We start from the raw sequence: 15499 nt of genomic DNA, 5'->3' as shown, positions 1-15499 counted from the left end.
CCTGACCATGACCCCAGAGACTCAGAAACAAATCTTGAAATCCAGCGGCTTTTGGCAGAAGTGAGTGTGGACCCCGCAGTAGGTTATTGTTGCCGGGCCACTCCAGGGGTGAAGAGGTGCTGTACCTACGCCTGGTCCCCCTAGGTGGCTCGGTGGCTGCCATTCTCCAGAGGCCACTGGACAGTCAGGTTTAGGCCCTCAGTGTGAGACACGGGGCCTCGTGGGATGGGGGTGGAGCCGGCCCTTTCCTCCCCATCCCAATGAGACCCTGAGTTGCCGCCCATGAATGGCCTTTCTGGCTCCTGATCGAGCTCCTTAACAGCCATGATCCCAGAGACTCAGTAACAAATCTCAGAACCCAGCAGGTTTTGGCAGAAATCCCTCCAGATTCAATTGTTGAAATTTTGGAATTTCAAAATCGCGCGGCCACTACTGCAGCCACGCCACATCATATTTTATTAATAACCAGCAATAGAAAAAAAATTGTCTACTGTTCCTTTTTCAGCAGATCTGAGTGTTGGGGTAAAATCCCAAATAATAATGGTGGGTCTGGTGTCAAAATATTGAATGTGATCAAAATAGAGAGAGAGAGTAATGTGGAAATCACCTGCCCTACAGGTAGGGGGAAGGTGTGGGATGGGGGCATACTGGGGTTTTTGGGGGTGGAGAATGAGCACTGGTGAAGGTACGGGTGTTTCATTCTATGAACGAAACTTAAACCCAAAAGTTTGTAACTGCTCTCATGGTGATTCAATAAATAATATTATAAAAAATGCATATTAAAAAAGTAAGGTGGAGTTCATGCCCAATTCAATCAGCCTAATCAGTGGCTGAATAAATAGCAGTACTCCTACATAAAAAAAAAAAAAAAGAATAAGCCCTGAGCACCTCCAGGTGTGTAATCCAAAACCAAGGTAAAATGATTAAATAACAACAACAAAACCAATCCCATGCTTTCTCTCCCTGAAGGAAGGATAACACGAAGCTTGCCATAATCATGTGGCCGGACCCCACGTCAGCCTGTTTCACTTGGGGATGGGTGAAACCCCTCCATGCCCCAAGGGACCCAGCCTGGGCAGCCAAAAACCTCTAGAACTCAACTGCCACAATGTTAAAGGCTGCTCTCCACACGCTTAGGCCAAGATTCACCCATGAGTGAACCTATTCCTGGACCGCGTGGTCCAGGAATATATTTTTTTACATATATATAGATATTTACACGCACATACACATATATGTGAAGCACACAAATGCTCAACCTGTAACAACATGTTAGTGATCTCTTATAGAAGGTCTTAATGGGCCCTGTTGAAATAGAACAATCTTCATACTCTTTCCTCTAAGGATACTTTTACTCACAGGTTTTTAATAACAAACAATACAAAATATGTTATTTCAGTTCTGCTTTGGGACAGGGATTGGGGTTCTGGATGGAAACATCCGAAATATGGTGGTGGAACGGTGTAATGGTGTTGGGACTGGTGTTTGAATATTAAATGTAATCAAACATTGTGGACTATCTTATGAAAAAAAAATCTAAAATACCCTTTCTCCACTTCTTCCTTAGTAACTGCTCCTGGGAACTCGCCTTCAGAAGCGAGATGATTCTGGAGGGGGTTAAGGGATGGAGGAGGGTGGGACAAGTGTCTGGAACTCACAGGACGGGCCCAGCCAACGCCTGGCTGCCAGGGTTTGATTCCTCTGAACAAGAAGCGACACTGGCCTTTCACACGACTGCCCGTGCAGCTGGTCTGCAGCCGCTGGAAATGCCCTCTGTTTCCCAGGGCTGTGCCTGGCCAGGGGGCTGTCTCTTGGCCCGGGTGTGTCCTGAGCTTAACTATTCTGTGTGTCTAACGCTGACCTCTCTGCCCTGGGTGAACCCAGGGTGTAGGCCCGGTGGGCCCCTCTGCAGAAACAAAAGAATGTGCATCTCAGGTGCTGGCTTTGGAGGCTCAAAGGCTGCCTCCTAAGACTCTCCCTGGGTGGGTGGGCGCTGGAGCAGCTGTGGGTCTGGCTGTGCCCTTTCCTTCTTCCCTAAGGGGCAAAGCGTCAGTGGCCAGTGCGATAGCACAGCGGGTAGGGCATTTGCCTTGCATGCGGCCAACCCGGGGTTCGATTCTCAGCATCCCATATGGTCCCCTGAGCATCGACAGGAGTAATTCCTGAGTGCATGAGCCAGGAATAAACTCTGTACATCGCCGGGTGTGACCCCCTCAAAAAAGGGGGGTACAAAGTGGTGCGGGACGGTGGGGTTTGGGCACCCACTGAAACCCCCTGCCCCACGGCCGCCTCTGAGTGAGCCCCTCTATGTTGGGTGCTCACCTCCATCCACAGGTCACCCCCAGGTGGCAGCTGTACTGTGGGGGTGAGCTGACATCCACAGAGGGGATCAAGGTTACCTCCAGGGAGGAGTTGAACGCCCGTCACCTAGGGTGGCAAAAAGCCCCCTCCTGCCTTCCTCATCCTCCCCAGGTCTCACTCTGGGGGTATAAGTGGGGGTTCCCTGCCCCACTAAACCACCTGCACTTCAGGCCCGTCAAGGACAGAGACCGCTGTCCTCTCAGGGGTCTGCTCCCTCCAGCCTCCGGAAACCCACCCACTGTGACAGCCCACCAAACACCACTGGGGGCAGTTCATATTTAGTCGGGGAAGGACCCACTCTGGCCTTAAACCCAGGGTCTAGCCCCACCCACAAACGAGAGAGTAGACCACTGCAGTCTTCCCTTGGGGTTTCCAAACTCCCAGCCGGCCTGTCCCTCCATCCCTGCGCTGTCTGGACTTCCAAAATAATGCCCCCAATTTCTCCCCACCACTTTCAGGGGCTTGGGGGAACACAGCTGGCGGCAATATGGAATGCTGGTTGGCAGCATGCAAGGAAGCGCACGACCAGCTATACTACCTCTCCCAGCCCTAATGCAACTCTCCTTATCCCTTTAAAAACTAATTTTATTGAGGCATCCCATATGGTCCCCACTGCCCCCCAAACCCCAGCCGGTCAGGAGTGACTCTTGTGCACAGAGTCAGCCCTGAGAACTGCCGGGTGGGTGACCACAAATCAAAGGAAAATAAAACGCATTCAAAAACAAAAAACCCAGAAAATTCCTTTTCCCAACTTCTGCCTTAGCAGTTCCCGGGAAACTGCCCAGGAGCGGGCTGAAGTGGAGGAAAGGGGAAGCATTGGGCGAGCCGTGCTCTGGGCTTTGGGTTTTTTGCTCCAAGTCGCACTCAACATCCCAGAGGCCAGGGAACGCCTCAGGCACTCAGACCTCCTGGGCGTTACAGGAAAAACCACCCAAAGCCCATACGTGCCTCCCTCCCAGGGCGCCTCCTCGTTCCTCTGCTAGGACCCTCGGGCGCGCACACCTGGGAACCGGATCCCAGGAGCGAAAGCGTCTAGGGGAAAACGCACGAAAGGAAACAGAGAAACCCCGAAGAAATGCACTGACGGGACCCGAAAGGAGACGCAGAGCCGGATCCCTCCAGGTGGGGCTTCCCGCCCGCCCTCGGCGTCCCGGGGCGCAGCTGCGGGTAGGTGAGCGGGGTCCCCCCTGCCCCCCGGGCGCGCTGGTGGCAAACACTCACGCTCGTTTCAGGGTGCGCCGGGCCGGTTCTGGGAGCCGCGGCCTCAGATGGGTGCTGACCCCGGGCATGTGGGGCGGGCGGGGCGGGGCGGGCCTGCGCCCTGCTCCTCCCAGGGCAGCGTTGCGTATCCTGTCCCTGAGGTCCCTCACCTCCCTGCCATCCCTGCTGGTGCTCCCACCCCTGCAATGCCTGTCGGTCCTCCCATCCCTGCTGTCCCTGGCGGTCCTCCCATGTCTTTCCCTGCAGGTTCTCCCATCCCTGCCGTCCCTGGCCGTGCTCCCATCCCTGTCCCTGGTGGTCATAACATTCCTGAGTCCCTGCTGGTCCTCCCATCCCTGTCTCTGCTGATCCCCGCATCCCTGTCCCTGCTGATCCTCCCATTGTTGTCTCTGCTGGTCCTCCCATCCCTGCTGGTCCTTCTGTTTCTGCTGTCCCTGGTGGTCCTAACATCCCTGCTGTCCCTGCCGGTCCACCCATCCCTGTCCCTGCCGGTCCTCCCATCCCTGCCGGCCCTGCTGTCCCTCCCCTCCCTGCTGGTTCTTCTGTCCCTGCTGTCCCTGGTGGTCCTAACATCCCTGCCGTCCCTGCTGGCCCTCCCCTCCCTGACCCTCTTCTCTCTGCAGGCTCTTGAGCCCTTCTTCAGCCAGTTTCCGAGGGACTTTGGCTGACGTGCTCAGAACTAAAGCACTTTCTTCTGCAGCCAGGAACAAGACCTTTTTTTTTTTTTAATTTTTTTATTAGTGAAACACCATGAGGTACAGTTATAGACTTACAAATTTTTGTGCTTGGGTTTCAGTTATACAATGATCAAATACCCATCCCTCCACCGGCGCCCATCCTCCACCAACACGGGTCCCAGCATCTCTCCCACCCCCTACCCCACCGCCAACCCACCCTGCCTCTGTGTCAGGACATTCCCTTTTTTCACTCTCTCTTCTTTTGGGTCCTGTGTTTTGCAAGAGAGGCATTGAATGGCAGTCATGTTTGGTCTACTTTCAGTATGCTTCTCCCACCCTGGGAGGATCCTCACAACACCCTTTATTTGGTGCTCCCTTATCTTTCTGGAATTCCTTTTCCCCTAGCATGTGTGGCTGGCCTCCAAGTCATGGAGCAAAATTCCTGGTACTATTCTCAGTCACTCCTGGGTGTTAGTCTCCCATTTTGTTGCTTTATATTCCCCAGATGAATGCAATCTTTCTGGGTCTATCCCGCTCTTTCTGACTCATTTCGATTAACATGATACTTCCCATGTAGTACCACTTGTATGTAAATTTCATGACTTCATCTTTCCTAACATCTACATAGTACTCCATTGTGTAAATGTACCAAAGTTTCTTTAACCAGTCATATGTTCTCTAGCACTCAGGTTTTTTCCAGATTCTGGCTATTGTAAAGAGTGCTGCAATGAACAAACAAGTGCAGATGTGACTTCGACTATATTTTTTTGCCTCGCTGGGATATATTCCCAGGAGTGGTATTGCTGGGTCAAATGGGAGATCAAATTATAACTTTTTGAGAATCGTCCATACTGTTTTCCAAAAGGGTTGGACCAGTCGCCATTCCCACCAGCAGTGAAGGAGGGTCCCTTTCTCGCCACATCCACTCCAGCACCGGTTGCTTTGGAACAAGAGTTTTAAGAAGTTGCATGCGGGATCTGCGTGGGACAGATGGGGAACTGAGGCACATCTCGCGGAAACAAAGCTGAACGGCTCCAGGCACTCTCTCCTCATTCAAACAGGTACTGCCGGCGCCCGGCGCCAGGGACCTTTTGCGCTAATGCGGCCGCGAATTATTCTCCCACTACATATCCCATACGAACCATACGTCACCCTCTTAGATGGAACCTTCTCTAGGTTAGCTCAACCACTAGAAACACATTAGCCAACAACTCGTTAAGCCTGTCTCAACCCACTCTGCATATCAAGCAGAATAGTAACAGCGAACGTGAAGGACTAAACCACACTGGTTACAATGGTAAAGCAACGCAAAAGCCCACCAAACTTTCTTATTGAAGAGGCTATCCCAGAAGACACCAACAGTACTGTAGTGTTAGACAGCATCTCTGACAAGGAATTCAGAAGGGAGGTACTTAGGATGATTGGGGATCTAAAAGAAACAATGGAAAGCAATGCCAATAAAAGACAAGAGGATTTGAAGGCAGAAATGAGGAAAATGCAAACGGAAATGTCAGACCTGACCTGAAAAACCTGATAGGCGAATTGAAAAACTCTGTGGAAGGCCTCAGCAGCAGAGTAAGAGCTGCTGAGAACAGAATCAGTGAGCTCGAAGATGAAGTTCAGAGACTCTCCAGAAAAGAGCAGAAAATGGAAAAGAGACTCACAATTCGGGAACAGATGTCAAGAGAAGATCGTGATGAAGCCAAGAGGGGTAACATAAGAATTATTTTAGTCCCAGAGGGACAGGAAGAAAACCTTGATGAAGAAGAAACTGTCAAAGACATCATTGCTGCAAAGTTTCCAGAGATGAAGAAAACTTGTGACCACATTCAGGAGGCCCGAAGGGAACCAGCTAGAAGAAATCCGAATAAAAACACCCCAAGACACATCCTGATCAAAATGACCAAAACTTTAGACAGAGACAAAATTCTGAAAGCAGCAAGATCGAAGAAAGAAATTTCTTACAAAGCAGCATCCTTAAAATTCACAGCTGATTTTTCTGATGAAACCCTCATGGCCCGAAAACAGTGGTGGGACATAGTGAAAAAATTCAATGAAATAAATGCCCATCCAAAAATACTTTACCCAGCAAGACTCTCATTCATAATAAAAGGAACAACACACAGTTTCACAGACAAACAACAGCTCAGGAACTTCATAGACTCAGAACCATGGTTACAAGAACAACTAAATGGGCTACTTTAAGGCAAGACAGGCCCCTCAAATACACCAAATTTCAACAGAAAAATGGGATAAAATCCCATAACAATAATCTCTCTCAATGTCAATGGGCTAAACGCACCAATTAAAAGACATAGAGTGGCAGGATGGATTAGAACATTGAACCCAACATTCTGCTGCCTGCAAGAAACACATCTCAATAGTCAAAGCAAACACAGACTCAGAGTCAAGGGCTGAAAAACAATCCTACAGGCAAACAGCTCCCATAAAAAAGCTGGGGTAGCCGTCCTTATATCAGACCACATCAATTTCAGAGTGAAGAAGGTCACAAGAGACAGTCAAGGCCATTTCTTATTGATCAAAGGATCTGTACAACAGGAAGAACTTACAATACTAAATGTATATGCACCTAATGAGGGACCAGCTAAGTACCTAAAACAACTACTCATAGATCTGGAAAAAGACATCAATAGCAACACAATACTAGTGGGAGACTCCAACACCACTTTGTCACATCTTGATAGATCAACCAGACTCAAGCTTAGCAAGGACATACTTCATCTGAGGGAAACAATGGAAGAAAGGGACTTAGTAGACATATATAGGACACTTCTTCCTCAAAAAGCTGAATACACATTCTTCTCAAGCGTACATGGAGCATTCTCCAAGATAGACCACATGCTGAGCCACAAAACATACCTCCATAAAATTAAGAAGCTAGAGATTGTATGAACAATCTTCTCAGACCATAATGCGCTGAAATTAGAAGTAAATCACACACCAAAACAGAAAACTAAATCAAACACCTGGAAATTAAACAGTGCGCTATTGAACAACGAGTGGCTTAGAAAGGAAATCAAAGAGGAAATCAAAAGATTCCTAGAAACGAATGAAAATGAGGACACGAGTTACCAAAACTTATGGGACACAGCAAAAGCTGTGTTAAGAGGAAAGTTTATAGCTCTACAAGATTGCATCAGGAAGGAGGAGCGAGCCCACATAAATAACCTAACCTCACAGCTTAAGAGCTTGGAGAAGGATCAACAAAAGGAGCACAACCTGAACAGGAGGAAGGATATAATAAAACTCAGAGCAGCGATTAACGAGATGGAAACCCAAAAAAACAATCCGAAAGATCAATGAAACCAAGAGCTGGTTCTTTAAGAAAATTAACAAGATCGATAAGCTTCTAGCAAAACTCACAAAGAAAGGGAGAGAGAAAACACTAATAAACCGAATCAGAAATGAGAAGGGGGTCATTACAAAAGAAACTACAGAAATTCAAAGGATCCTCAGGGAGTACTTTGAGAAGCTTTATGCCACAGAACATCAAAACCTTGAGGAAATGGATAAATTCCTAGACTCCTATAGACTCCCAAGCCTGAACCAAGAAGACCTGCAATACCCAAACAAACCTATCACCATCAAGGAAATTGAAATGGTAATAAAAATTCTCCCCAAGCACAAAAGTCCTGGCCCGGATGGATTCACTAATGAATTCTTCCAAGTCTTTAAAGAGGACTTACTCCCAATCCTCTTTAAGCTTTTCCACAAAATTGCAGTATCAAAAACACTTGCAGGAGGATTACTCCATGGCTTAGAGGCCAGCCGGACACTGTGGGGGAAAGGGCAGCTCAGCTAGAGAAGGAAGCACCAAATAAAGGGTGTTTGGAGGATCCTCCCAGAAGAGGAGATGCATGTTGAAAGTAGACTATGGACTGAACATGATTGATACACAATGCCTATTTTGCAGGCCACAACTCCCAAAAGGAGAGAAAGAACAAAAGTGAATATCCTGCCACAGAGGCAGGGTGGGACGGGGGGATGGGTGTGGGAGGGATACTGGGATCCATTGTGGTGGAAAATGGGCACTGGTGGAGTGATGGGTACTTGATCATTGTATAATCGAAACCCAAGCACAAAAATTTGCAAATCTACAACTGTACCCCATGGTGTTTCACTAATAAAAATTTTAAAAATAAGTTGCATGCAGGGAGGACCGAGCATCCTTTCCCATCATCCCTCCCCACTGCGTTTCCATTGCCCTTTCTTAGTTCTAACACTCCAGTTTCAGTTAGGTGAGGCACCGCCTACAAGATTCAGGAGAAAATGTCATTACCGAATTTCACAGGTCACTGGGCATGGACTTAAACCAAGAACACTAATCCCTACATTTTGCATTGCAGTGACTACAGTTGGCATTGCAATTAACTGTCTCGTTCGGAGTTGTACCTACTAAATATTCATAAACAGCAAAATAATTGACGGCCCAGCATGCACATGCAAGTAGAACTGTTATTGTTATGTGTGGTTCTCCATCCGTTTTAGTCCAATAAAGTCTCTGCAGTACTCTAGTTTCTCATTAAGTCAATGCAGGCTCTACTTCATAGATCTGCTTCCCAGTGACTGGCTGGGGTTTAATAATCCTGGCCTCCTTCAGCTATTTTTAACCACGAGTTACACTGAATGAAGCCCCGAATATCTCTTCTCTGAGAGGTCTCAAGAATCTAGAGAGGATTAGTTGCGCTCTAATTTAGTAGTAGAGATGGATGAGTGACTCCACTCTGCATTTATCGGCATGAGTCACTGCAGAGGCTTACGAAGTCGTTAAGATGATACGGAGCAGGTGCCCACGGCTGCTTGAAGAATCAGGACTCCGGTGGTCTTGGAAACGCTCCTCTTGGTTCTCCGACTGCAGAAGCTACAGCCCAGCCTCAGCTGGTGTGCTCTGCATTCCTCAATGCCAACGCCATGCGTCCCAGGGGTGTCTCCTATCTAATGATGAAGTGTGGCAGGAATACCAAGGTGGACCAATTCTGGGGAAACAGGGAATTCTTCTCATGGGGGGGTTTGACTTGAGGATTGAATCTCTTGATTGGTCTCACTTTCAAAGACCCACACTCCAGTACAAGCCTTTTCAAACTTTCTGTTTCTCCTCTTCTTCTCTTCTCATAATTTCCCCAGTCTCCTCTGTACCCAGTTCCATTTTCTCTCACATATATTTCCTTCAAAAAAAAAAAGACCTTCTCTTGCACCTCTTGTTTTACTTTGGTTTCTGGCACTTGGCAGTATCCAGGCTAATATGAGTACTGTCATAATTATAACTCTCACTTGAATGTTTTTTTTTAAATTTTTATTAGTGAAACATCATGAGGTGCAGTTGTAGACTTACACATTTTTGTGCTTGGGTTTCAGTTATACAATGATCGAGTACCCATCCCTCCACCAGTGCCCATTCTCTACCAACACTGCTCCCAGTATCCCTCCCACTCCCCGATCCCCCCCATTCCACCCTGCATCTGTGGCAGGGCATTCCCTTTTGTTCTCTCTCTCCCTTTGGGTGCTGTGGTTTGCAAAAGAGGCATTGAGTGGCAATCATGTTTGGTCTATAGTCTACTTTCAGCATGCATCTTCCAACTGGAGTGTTTTTAATTCAGATTATATTACAGTAGGAGAAAAGAACATAGTCATCAACATGAGTGCTTATGAAAGATTTACCCATGATGTCATTCATTCTGCAGGACATTTATGCTAACCTTTATTCAGCAGTAGCTTGATCTATCTTTAAGGGCAAGCTCTGGCCTGCTTGCTTATTTAAAGCTTGAAACTGGACATTGCTGTGTCTCCTGACAGGTGGCCAGCCCTTATTGAGAGTTCTTAAAGCATCTATATTCTAGTGTGGTGTTTGTGTGAATCCACCCTGGGCCTGTCTAGAGCCTTTTGGGTACCAGATGTGTGAAGCACATGTGGTAGAAGTCGATTATTTCTAATGAAAAAGACATCCTGGAAAACCTCTTTCATGGTCACTGCGGAGATACATAGGTTGAAACTTCCTTGTTCCAGTAAGAAACAAGAGAAGGATCTTCATATACAGCTACGCTCCTTCCATCTCTAGGTTGGTCATATACAAACTTGTCTTACACTAAACACTGTGGTCATCCGGGGCATTTATTTATTTATTTTTTTTTTATTTTTCACTTTTTTTACTGAATCACTGTGAGACACAGTTACAAAGCTTTTGTGATCAGGTTTCAGTCAAACAATATTGCAAAACCCATATCTCCATTAATGTACATTTCCCACGTCCAATATCCCTCAATATCCCCTGCTTCTATGGAAGGCCCTTTTATTCTTTGGGGGACATTGATTTAAGGTCTTATCAATGTCCCCTAGAGACTAATTTTATGAAGAGGCAATGGGAAGTATTTCCAATAAGCACCACTTTTGAGAGTTAGACAATGGAATAAAGAGAACTAATATATTTTAGGTTCACTATATAGAAATTCAGGCAGAGTGGTGTGGTGGTGGACAAAAGAATTATTTCAGTGATCGTACAGCTAATCTGGGAACCCTTCTCATTTTTCAGGCTCTATCTCCATGTACAAACTCAATACATCAGGATCCTTCGTGAGCTCTATTACAGATTCACTACCAGGATCTCACCATTCTGCAAAGAAGTAATCATCCATGTCAAGACGGGTTCGGCAGGGTGATACCATTTCACCAAAACTCTTCAGTGCCACCCTCGAGAACATCATGCAACAACTGGAATGGGAAAGAATGGGAGTGAAGATAGATGGTCGACAACTATACCACCTCTGCTTTGCTGATGACATCGTTCTAATAACACCAAACATCAGCCAAACACAAATGCTGACCGACTTCGACCTTGAGTGTGGAAAGGTCGGGCTACAGATGAATCTACGGAGACAATGTTTATGAGAAACAGCCTCGTTCATGACACTCCATTTAATCTCAACGGAACCACCATCTCCGAATGCAACAGTTATATATACCTAGGTCGAGAAATCAACATGATGAATGACCTGGCACCTGAGTTGCGCAGGAGGAAGAGAGTGGCTTGGAATGCCTTCAAGAGCATTGAAGAAATAACTAAAAGGACAAAGAACCTCCAGCTACGAGCACATCTCTTTGATTCCACTATTCTTCCTGCATTAACATATGCCTCAGAGACCTGCACCCTACGAAAACAGGATGAGAACACTATTCGGGTCTCTCAAAGAGGAATCGAAAGAACTATGCTTGGAATATCACGACTCACTCAAATGAGAGGTAGAATCCGGAGTTCTGATCTTCGTCAACGCTCAAGAATCAGGGTCGCTGTCTCATTTGCCAAGACATCAAAAATCAGATGGGCTGGACACGTAATGAGGTTTACAGACAACCGCTGGACTAGAGCCATTACTGATTGGATTCCACGGGACATCAAAAGATCCCATGGACGCCCACCTATAAGATGGTCAGACTTCTTCGTCAAGACCCTAAATGATCGGTTTGAGGCTCTGCATGTTCCTAGAACGAACAAATACCATTGGGCTACGCTAGCATGCAACCGGAATGAATGGAGACGTTACTGGCACCGCTCGAATAAATCGATGAATAACGGGGATTAAGTGATTATATAGAAATTCAGGCAGAGTGGTGTGGTGGTGGACAAAAGAATTATTTCAGTGATTGTACCGCTAATCTGGGAACCCTTCTCATTTTTCGGGCTTTATCTCCATTTTAGAATCTAATGATAAACATAGAACATAGAGATGCTAATGCAGATAAGAAAGGTCTTTAAACTGGAGCTGGAGTGCTAGTATATCAGATCGGGTACTTGCCTCACACATGGTTGACTTGGTTTCATCCCTGGATCTTCTACCTGGTATCCTGAGGCCCACGATGAGTGATTCCTGAGCATAAAGTGAGGAGTAGGCCTGAACATAGCCAGGTGTGCTCCCCAAATAAACAAAGAACAAAAAAACAAACAAAAAATCTGTAAATATATTTTCATTTATAAATGTTAGAGATGATTGAGAAGAAACAGCTTTCTAGAGATCAGGCATGTCAGGAAATAAGAAACTTGGAAGTCTGAGATTTCCAGTAAAAGGCCCTCCCGTTGATCATCGATTTGCTCGAGCGGGCCCAATAATGTCTCCATTGGAGACGTTGTTGTTACTGTGTTTGGCATATCAAATACGTCATGGGGAGCTTGCCAGGCTCTGCCAGGCTCTGCAGTGCAGGCGAGATACTCTCAGTAGCTTGCCGGGCTCTCCGAGAGGGGCAGAGGAATCGAACTCGGGTCGGCCATGTTGGCTGCGTGCAAGGCAAACACGCTACCGCTGTGCTATCGCTCCAGCCCAGTCTGAGATTTCCAGTAGATAGATGGTTATTTCTTCTAACACAGGAGGAAAGGTAATAGAAAGCAGATTGTGACATTCAGGGAAAGTGGCAATAATATCAAGGAAACTCATGTGAAACAAATCATCAAAGAAATAGGACTATAGGAAAGTACCATTTTGATCTATAATCTTAAAATCCTTTCAGGCATAAGAAGAAAAATAATGGAAAAAACAAAACAGAACAGAATAAAAAAAACCCACTGGTTGGCCAATCTTGCAACACCGTTTTGGATATTCATCCATTCAACAAATATTGAAAACCTGTTAGCAGTTATCATAGTCACTAGTTGCATGGGCATATTTTGTTTTGCTTTTCTGTGGAACGTCCGCAGAGATCAAGACCAGGTTCTGTGAGTTGAAGTCATTGGAAGATATTTCATGTGGTTCCAGCTAGAGTGGAATGGAAAGACAAGAGTGTTGACACTCTTTGGGATGGTCTTAGTCAACATGAAGCCACTGAGACATTTTAGCAGAGTTTATTAAAAACTTTCAAAGTAATACATGCACAGGATAAAAAAATGAAATAGTACAGAAGGATTTAAAAGGAAAAAAACAAGATTTCTGACCCCATCCTTTTAAATTCTAGTCTTATCTCTAGAAGCAAGATGGTTTATTTTTCTTTTAAAAATTTTTATTTTTCAGATTTTCTGGTAAATAGCTTCCTAGCATTAAATAATGTTTGAACAATAATTTCTTGACTTACTAACTTCAGACAATTTTTAACAATTCCCCCATTACAAAAGATAAGAATTTAACTACCCCTTGCTTTCCATATGCTCTTGGTGTGACTTATTTAATGCTTCCATTGGTTTAATTTATCATTTTGGAAAGTACACTTTTTCAAGTGTACTTTTTCACTTGAAAAAGTGATACAAAGTCTCATTACTGTAGACTTTGCTTTTGATTCCTACTTCATTTTTATATAAATTCCCCCTACTCTTCCTTCTCTCTCATCTCTACAGAGTCTCAACATCTTTCTGTTCTTCTCCCTTAATTTGTCAGGATTCATTTTGATCTTTTCTGAATAAACTAAGTCTTTCATAATTTGCGTCTAGGCTGATCATACAGAACACAGAGTACCATCTTCATTATTGTGTCCATGTAAATATTGTTTACTGAGAGCTAAGCAGAGTATTATCATAGACACCCAATGTCGTGATGCCTGTACCACTGAAAAAGAAACATACCCACCACTAATGTTAAATGGAGACTTTTTACAATATATGGATATTTTGTTACTGCCTCATGGGTATGAATTTCTTGATATCTTATTGTTCTGTTTTATTTTTTGTTGAGTAAAGAGTGCTTATTCTCTATATTCTCAAACACTACAGCTTCTCAATGGTACTACCTATGATACTCAAGGTAGATTTTTCCCTGACAGCCTCAGACTTACATTCTTAACTGAAACAGGTGTGCTAGATACCCATCACTCCAGTGGAGGTATCTTATTGAACAACTATCACTCCAGACTGAAGAATCCTGGCAGGTAGGTAACTCACTCTAATGATGCGTCCTGTCAAGTAACAGTCATATGAATGAGGTATCCTGGTGGGTCATCACTCCAGAGTGAATCACCCTCTTTGAAAACTGTGATTCTTGAGTGTGGTATCTGTTGGATACCCATCCCGATAGGGTGAGGTATCCTCTTGTAATTGCCATTTAGGAGTTGTGTCCTGTTGGATACCGCCACTCTGGGGGTGCACTGTTGTTAATTGTTATCCATTAGTGATGTCCTGCTGGTAACTGTCACTCTGGAGTGAGGTGTCATGTTGGATTATCATTACTCTAGACTGAGGTATTCATCAGGGATAACTTACACTGGAGTGAGGTGTTCTGTGGAAATAACTGCAACTCTAAAGTGAGGTGTCCTGTTGATAATTGTCACTCTGGAGTGAGGTCTATCTTGTGGGTAACCATTACTCTAGAGAGAGATGTACTTGGGAGTAATTCTTACTCAGGACGCGTTCTGTGGGTATAATTATTACTGTAGAATGAGGTGTTCTGTGGAAATAACTGCCAATCTGAAAGGCAATGCCTTGTCGGTAAATGTCACTCTAAGGTGAGGTGTTCTGTTGGATAACCATTACTCAAATGTGATGCCTCTTTGTTGGTAACTGTCACTCTGGAGTGAGGTGTTCTGTGAAGGTAACTGTTACTCTGCAGTAAAGTGTCCTCTTGGTAACTATCACTCTGGAGTGAGGTATTTTGTGTGGTTAACTGTTACTTTGTAGTGAGGCAACATTTTGCTATCACTCTGAAGTGTCCTGTTGATAACCCACTCTGGAGTGAGATGCCTTGTTGGTAACTGTCACCGTAGAGTGAGATGTCTTGTTGTTACTCACTGTGGAGATGTCCTTTTGTGTGACTGTCACTCTGAAATGAGGTATTCTGTTGGTAGCTGTCACTGTGGAGTGAGGTATCCTGGTGGTAAGTGTCACTTTGGAGTGAGGTATCTTGTTGGTAATTGTCACTCTGGAGCGAGGTATCTTGATGGTAACCATTACTTTGGAGTGAGGTATTCTGTTGGTAACTGTCACTCTCAAGTGTCCTGTTGGTGACTATTTTTCTGGAGTGAGGTGTTCTGTGGGGGTAACTGTTGGGTATTCTGTGTGGAAATTGTTACTCTAGAGTGAGGTATTCTGTGGGGAAACTCTTAGTCTGGAGTGAGGTATTCTTTGCGAATAAACATTATTCTGGAGTGAGGCATCCTGCTGGAGAGCTGTGAATCTAGAATTATATCTAATGGGTGAGAGCCCCTGGCTCTTTTTCTGGATTCCATGCCTTTCCTCTTGGACTTCCATTATTTTTCTATTTCACTTCTGGGGTTCCATTTCAGTTTTGCTAGAGAACTTCCTCAAGGTACCCACT

The sequence above is a fragment of the Sorex fumeus genome, unplaced genomic scaffold (genome assembly GCF_029834395.1).
Source record: "Sorex fumeus unplaced genomic scaffold, SorFum_2.1 ptg000048l, whole genome shotgun sequence".
In the NCBI taxonomy this organism is placed as follows: Eukaryota; Metazoa; Chordata; class Mammalia; order Eulipotyphla; family Soricidae; genus Sorex; species Sorex fumeus.
This window is presented reverse-complemented; position numbering follows the sequence as displayed.